The sequence below is a fragment of the Quercus suber genome, unplaced genomic scaffold (assembly GCF_002906115.3).
Source record: "Quercus suber isolate HL8 unplaced genomic scaffold, Cork oak 2.0 scaffold_195, whole genome shotgun sequence".
In the NCBI taxonomy this organism is placed as follows: domain Eukaryota; kingdom Viridiplantae; phylum Streptophyta; class Magnoliopsida; order Fagales; family Fagaceae; genus Quercus; species Quercus suber.
In genome coordinates, this window is record NW_027069653.1 from 654,114 (window position 1) to 662,285 (window position 8,172).

At 30.4% G+C, this 8,172-nt stretch overlaps 1 long non-coding RNA gene across 3 annotated transcripts; it reads right to left on the minus strand.

The window, feature by feature from the left end:
• Positions 1–3,408: 3,408 nt before the first annotated feature.
• Positions 3,409–7,066, minus strand: LOC136069889 (uncharacterized). Of its 3 annotated transcripts, XR_010631099.1 has the most exons (4): positions 6,726–7,028; positions 5,629–5,892; positions 3,930–4,304; positions 3,409–3,753 (listed from the first exon to the last, which is right to left on the minus strand). It is a non-coding gene; the product is annotated as an uncharacterized LOC136069889 (long non-coding RNA). The 3 variants fall into 3 exon arrangements; XR_010631098.1 differs by lacking the exon at positions 3,930–4,304 and having other exon boundaries at positions 6,726–7,025; XR_010631097.1 differs by lacking the exons at positions 3,409–3,753; positions 3,930–4,304 and having other exon boundaries at positions 5,320–5,892; positions 6,726–7,066.
• Between the last annotated feature and the right edge of the window lie 1,106 nt (positions 7,067–8,172).

An 8,172-nucleotide genomic window follows, 5' to 3' on the forward strand; every position in this document is an offset into this window, starting at 1 on the left:
AAAAAAAAAAAAAAAAAAAAACGAACAAATAATATTTTAATTAGAGGTAGATTTTTTTTTTTTTAGCTTTCAGCTACAGTGCACAACCATATATAGTTGTGCACTGTAGCAAGGTAGGTAAAATATCTACTTATAGCACCACTATTGTAGTGCCTTTTTTTTATATGGTGGTGCTAAAAATAGTTTTTTAGCTTTTTAGCATCACTATTGTGGATGCTCATACTGCATAATTACTCAATGAAAATATTAACTGTTCTTGTTTCACAAGTGCACTCATTCAACCCAAAATAATAAAAAATATATATAAAAAAAACTATTTTTTAGGAAAAAAGTAGATAAATAAAGGGGCAAATTACAACTTACCCACTCATGGTTTAGCCTAAATTTAAGTTGTCTGCTTATGATTTGAAATTTGACACTTTACCTATCAAAGTTAACTCAATTAGAGTTCCGTAACTCACCTCTATTAAAAACATGACTAAATATGTAATTTTGCTCTATTTTTATGTTTTTCTCCAAAAATATAAAAATACAAAATCAAATAAGATCAAAAAGAATCTAGCAAGACACATACTTCATGGAATTCTCAACTATAAATAGGCAACTTAAATTTCTGTTAAACGACAAGTTGGTTAAAGTTATAATTTGTCCTAAATAGAACTCATTATACCAAGAATTCCGACTCCCAAAATATACAACACTACTTAGCAAAAAAGAGTGGTTCTATAATTCTATTAGCATCTATACATTCTTTGCTACTTGTATATATATATATATATATATTAATAAATTGTAATAATTTTAATATTTTTATAAGAACAAATAGAAATCTTTAAAATCAGACTTTGAGAGTTCAGGTTGTATGCTTGTGAGAAACATGTTCATGTATTCAGAATTCAGTCAAAAAAAGAGAAACGTCAAATATGTTCATGTTTGTGGGGTCCGTGGGCCTGATAGCCTCAGTCCTTCATATAGCAGGCCCAAGGCCCATGCCGAGGAGCGCAAGTTATTTCTGAGGAGAAAGGGGGGAAGCCTATTCTCTTGAATCCACGCCGAGGACACCTTGTCCTCGGCCTGACAAGAGTGATTTCGGGGAGTGGCTAACCCCAAGGTAAGCTGTCACTCTCGCATTTAATGCACTCAACTAACCCCCCTGGCCGCATTAATGGAGAGGTAACCCCTTGTCAGGATAACGTTGGTCAGAGTGAGCCACTTGAGTATCAATAAAGCTTCTATTTTTTTTTTTTTTTTTTTTTTTTTTTTTTTTTTTTTTGATGAACATAGAAACAGCCATTGTTATAATAACATATGTTTGATGGAATATTCAATTCAGGTACCACTCTTTCATTAAAGATATAGAAATTATTGTCCTTTTCTTGTTCCATGGTGCATGCATTATTGGTTGTATAAATAACCAAAACAAATCTCATTTAACAACTCTTAGGATAGCGAGTTCTTATCTACACAAAAAGAAATTAACTTATTAAAAATTTTATGTTTAGTATAATTAAGTCTATAAAACAAAATCAATGTTCATTATAGTCCTTGCCCAGTATAAAAGTAATATTACACTAACCACAATTTGCCACTTCACATATTGTGAAAAATAATGAGATTAATTCTATATATGGCATTGTTGCTACACCTTTTCTTTTTTAGAAGAAGGACAAATCTTTTTATTAAGGGAGGCTTTGTAAATCAGAAACATCTTTCATCTAGGCTAATAATTGGGGAGATTGGGTATTTGGTAGGGGTGTTTAAACAACAGTTTTCAATGTTTAAATACCATAACATGTATTTCTACAATACTTTTTAACTTACATGTATTTTCACAATACTTATACAACGGTACTAGAAATTTCTAACCAAATAGGCCCTAGTCTCGCAAATAAATGAGCAACAGAATTACAATGCCTAATGCCTATGTACATGAAAAAAAATTAAAAACTAAGAAAAAAGAGGCAAAGTATTGCACACTTTCACAATATAACCAAATTGTGCCAGGGAGTTACAGTTACTCCGAAGGGCACCGGTGAGTATCTCAAGAGCAAACTCCGAAGGGCTTCTTGCTACCAGTGCTTCAACCTCAAGGATAGTATGACGCAAAGGAATCTGTTGAGATAGTGAGGTCATAACCAATCCAGATGCATTGCGAATGACCACTCAAATTCCATCAAGATTATTTGTGTGGAAAAGAACCCCATCAAAGTTTATCTTATACCAAAATGTACCTGGGGGCGGCCAAGATGTTGGTCTCATTGAAAGGTAAGGAAGTAGAAGTATGATACAGCTTAAATCAGTGACGGTTCTAGGATTTTTTTTCTAGGGAGGTGAATAAGAAGATAAATCTTAGATAAAAATTGAATCTTGTGGCCTACGATGTTTCTTTATTACAAATTTGTCTATAGTATTAGTAAGAAAATAAAATATAAACTATTAGTTCATTTGGCATATAGTTTCATAATACATACAATGAACATACTAATTATTATTACTAAGATGAAATCTTGGAAATCATCCATTATTTTCAAATACAATAAACATATTAATTATTATCACTAAGTGAACTTTAATTATTATTGCTCAAAATTCTTTTATCTATTAGTTTGTTTTAATTCTTTACAATTCTTGTATTTAACAATTCAACTCAACTTTGACAACTATTGTTCTTTGTAATTGTATTAAGTTTGTTTGGGTCTTGATTATAAACCAACTTATTACTTCATCTTTTTTCTACTATTTGTAGGTCTCATGTGAGCTTTTACTTATTTTATACTTTTAGGAAGAAGTTAGATAAATTATTCCCAAATAAATACTAAGAAAATTTTTGTTGTGTTAACATTTGCTTTTGTCTTCATCAATCACTCTTGGCCTATCTCACGCGCCCTGTCCTCACTCAACAAATAACAAATTAAAAGCACTTTAAATTCAACAACTAATTTTTATTTTCAAGATTTTAGATTAAATTGGCCGGTTGTTGGGCTTTTTTTTTTTTTTTTAATTGCCAAGATATTGGTAAAAGGATTATATTTAAGGTTATTTTAGTTGTGCTTACAAAAAATTAGGATTAAAGTGTTCAAAATTTTATTTTAGAGGATTAAAACAATTAAAATTTTTAGCTATGGCTAGCGCCGCCCATGGCTTAAACTCAATTAATCGATCCTTTGACGCAGGTAAATTTTGCCCGAGTGTGCCTGTTTCTTTGTCCAAGTCTCGCTGAAGGCATTATTGTTATACCTAGAATGGTCAAAATGCCACAAAAATGCCATGTCACATTTTTTGCGTCATTTCATATCGATTTGTGTAGTGTTTGTAAGTAATGAAATTAACGTTGCATTTTTTTAACCCCCCCAAAAAAAAAAAAAAATAATGTGGCATTTCCAAATCGTCCAATAAAAGGGTTTATAATTATGCTAAAAATGTTTCTATGATCAATTGAAATCAAACCAAAAGAACATATAACATTTTTCATATTATAGAGCCTTTCCACGTTTTCAATGAACCACAAGAAACAAACTCTACACTAATATATATATATATATATATATATACTCCCAATTATAGCTAGATCCTAGTCCTACAATGCAAACAGGAAAAATGGATTAACCTTGAAAGTAAGGCTTACCACATGTTGATATATTTCATATTCACCCCTATAATTTTAATATTGTCAATTAAATAAATCCTTCAACTTCCAACTTGTTTCCAATGTAACCCTTTCGTCTACATCCATCCACTTTGCCTTGTTAATTGCTACAAAATCACATGGTTAAAAAAAATTAGCTTTCAAAACTATAAAAAAGCAAGAAACTTAAATTTAAACATTAGTGAAACTCTACAATTCATTTTCTATATATATATATATATATATATATATAAAATCAAACAAACTAAATTTGAGACAAGTCAATCATTTTCTAGCACTTTACCAATTCCACTTCATCCTATTCCTAGGCGTGGAGTGGTCTTCTCATATATCTGACACCTACTTCACTCTCTGTGTCGCCCTCTTCACCAAAATCCATCAAATTGTCTTTGCCTCTCAACCATACATTGTCTCTGCCTCCCATAACTGGAAAAAACTTAAGTGCTCTTGGAGCATTGCTCCCGGAGCATGTAAGAATTACCCTCCATAACCACACACCTTCATGCTCTAAAACATCATTGGTGAGAATCATTCAAGTTTAGGAATTAGCAAAATTTTAAAAAAAAAAAAAAAAAAAAAAAAAAAAAAAAAAACAAGTTTAGGACTCTCGCCATCATCTTCTTTGGCCTTATCCCGGATCTTCTTCTTCTTCTTTTTCCTAAATGAATTTTAGAATTAAAAAAAATGTTAAATTAGTTTAAACTTTAAAGTTACTTTCTTACATTTTTCCTGTATTAGAATCTAAAAAATTAGTAAAACTACACCGTTTTGTTTTGGTTAACGGCACAGACTGGATGGAGGTGAATGGAATGGCTATATTGGAAACAAGTTATAAGTTAAGGAGCTCACTTGGAAAAACTGAAGCTATAGGGATGGAAATGAAAATAATCCAAACTAATAGGATGTTATTTATAATTTAGCCATAACAATCAACTGATTTAAGTGCATTTCATGTGACCAATCTCACAAATGACAAAATTGAGAAGAGACGGACAATTTTGTCAATTTTTGACTTTGAGGGTTAATAGCTCTAAATTGATAATATAGAAAATCTATTTGAACCGACAACAACACTGAGAGTTATTATTATTATATTATTTTTTTTCTAACAAACTAAAGTAAAATTTCCGCAAATAGTGGGATTTGCAAGTAGTTTAGATTTTTTGAGTAATTATTATATACTTTCGGAGTAACTTACATTAATGGTAAGTCTCACTATTCATCAATATATATATACTAGTCGCTAACCCGTGCATGCACGGGAAAACTATTGTGTATAAAGATGTAAACTATTCTTTTTCTCTTCCTTTTTGATTTTACATTAGGATGGAGTCTTATAGTTCCTATCCTTGATATGAAATATTAATCTTGATATGAAACATTAATTCACATAATGAAAAATAGAAATCAATCTTAAGTTTAAAGTGTTTTTTGCTACAACTAAACTTACAAAGAATCAAACTAAAACCCTCAATTATGGGAAACTCAACTAAGGCCTTAATGGCTTAATGCTGCCTCAAACTTGACATTACTACAAAATACACAAGCATTTCTTTCAAGCCAAACAAATAAACCACCACCGCAGACCTATCAATTTTTCTTATGGTGCTTTTCAAACTTCTAGCTTTCAGCACTTTTAATTATACAAATATAATATTTATTTATAAAGTAAAGAAAAAAAAAAGATCAGAAACCTTTTAATTTGATTTTGGGTAGAAATAAACTCAAAGACCCATCCGCACGATTTAATTCTCCTTTTCTTTTGGTTACAAATAGATTGGTGATCTTCCCAATCATTAAAAAAAAAAAAAAAAATTATTTCACGTTACAAAGGTGGAGAAAATTAATCATCATTCTAAAAATCTTTCTATATTAAATTTTCTCACTTTAGATATAGATTTGCAACACATGCAATAATTCTAAAATTGAAAATCCATCATCAAATTGAAGTTGAAACTGCCCATGAATCATATATTTCGTACCTTGAATGTTTAATCATGAACCTGGCTTTCTGCCCTCCTTGTACCTGAAATGAACTTGTATTTAACCATCAACATATATATATATATATATATATAATATACCTCTTGTGTCTCTTATAAAAGAATCCCATATTAATTAACAACAGTAGATTAAGTTGATCAACTCTTTCTCAATCAGTTGGGTCGAGAGGTGGATAGTCTTGGACCTTACATTCATCACCGCATCTACAACCGTTGAAGCATCCCGGCCATTTCAAGTAGTAGCTTTTAAGGAATTAGAAAAAGTAACTTGTAAGTACATATTACACAATCAAAAACTGAACCAACGAACAAAACAGAGGACCATTAACCCCTCAAGCCTCACCAAAACATAGCAAAGCAAATGAAGTAGGACAGATACATAATAAATTATTACAAACAGATACATACTAAATTATTACAAAGGCTTTTTTGCCTAAAAACTCATACTTCATTTAAAAATAAATAAAAACACAAAAACAACAACAATAACAAAGAAGCAGGACAGACGCAATAAAGAGAGCAACAATCACACAATTAAAACAGGCCAACATTGCTGGTTAACAACGCCTCTGTTAACATAGTCCGTAAAAGTTGGTAGCCTTTAATAGAACAATTTTCCTCAACCAACATGCAAACATGATATTGCAAATTCCATCGAAAGCAAATTCATCCACGCTAGCCCTTGCTATTTGAAAAATAGTAAATTCATGTAAATAATTTAGTCTATATATATATAGTCAAATACGTATTATTCGACAACAATAGATTTCAATTTCATTGAGACATTTTGTCAAACACTTAGGGTTGGCCTATTTTCACAAAGGATATCAATTCTTACATCATTCTCTCAACCATTATACCAACAAAACATGAGAAAGAGAAAGAATTACAGAGAGAAAAAGCAAGAAAGCTGGTAAATTTGTCAAACAAAATTGGATTTTGAATAACATATGAAAGACTTTGTATGTTTTGAATAAAAGGAAGATCGTCTATATATAAAATAAAATAAAAAAGAGAATAATCAAATAAGATACCCAAATTGGATTGCAAACATATATTATTAAATAGAAACTCACCTGGAAAGGAAACAGATTTTGAATGAAGGGTATCGATTCATGTTGATGGGCTGGCCTTTCTTTACAAACGATATTGGTTTAAACGACAGAAGAAAGCTTGGAATGAAGGTAAAGAAGGTAAAAAGACTGGAGGCAGGGGAACATGTATGCAGAGAGAGGCATGAAGGAAATTGTGTGTTTGAAGAAGGAGATGGGACTTCGTGAAGAAGAAGAGAGGGAGTTTGATGAGTCTGTGTTACTGTGTTTGCGTTAACGGGGGAAGAGTGTTTTTTAATCGGGTTTTGGTTTTGGGGTGAAGGAAATTTTCGGGTTTTAATTAGGCTTTTAGATTTTTTTTTTTAATATTGTGCTGACGTGGAAAATTGTGAGAGCTTAAAAGTTTCGGTTTTATATATATATATATAGATTATTATATACTTTCGGAGTAACTTATATTAATGGTAAGTCCCACTATTCATCAATATATATATATATATATATATAAGTAGAGATCTCATATGAAAGAGCATAAAGTTCTGTCATGTGATACTCTCTTTGACAAAGAATTTGTTCACATAAATTCTTTACTCAAATGTTACATCAAAGATAAGGACTAATTGAAATTAAAAGATAATTCCTATAAAAAATAATCAAAAGATAGGAACTCTTTATTTTCTTTAGATTCATTGTATTAGAACATTTCTCAAGTGCCACATTATATTTAAGGACTAAATAAAATTTAGAAGATAAAAGGCTCTTTATTTTCTTGGGTTTATTGTTTCAAGACTTTCCTCTTTCTCATAAACCATAAAACTTTTCGTATTTCCAGTCACCAATTTCATCTCTTGTACTTATGCGGCTTTTTATACACCTACCCATAATCTCTCATCTTTATGCCATAGTTTAGGTGCTTATTTATTTTGTTTTAGCCCTCATAATTTCTTGGTTTTTTGGTAATTTTTTACTACTATTTAGTGTAATATTGGTATGAGCCTCGACTATAAAAGTAAAAAATGATGATTATTTTTGGATTTTCTTTGTTTTGAATCAAGATTATCTCAGCTTTAGTTACAACCTCAAGTTTAGTTGTAGCTATTCAAGAATAGTGTGCAAACGGTGTACAAATCACAATCATATTGCTAGTTCTCTCCATCAAAGCAACAATGAAGTAGTTCTTCACATAATTTTTATATTCTTTCTCATGTATCTTTAACGTGTAGCACTTATCCACTTGTATCTTTTCTATTACTTTTGTTAGTGTTGTTAATTATAGTTATTTTGGTTTGTTAGGATTAGTTTCATATTATTTAATTTGTTGGTACGGTTTTGATATACTATTGTTAGTTAATTAGTGTGCACTACTTCTCTATACAAAGATAAAGCTCATGTGTAAAATTAATAATACAAGATCATCTCTCTCAATTTTAGCTTATACTTTTCTTGAATTTTAGAATTCTCTTTGTTTTTT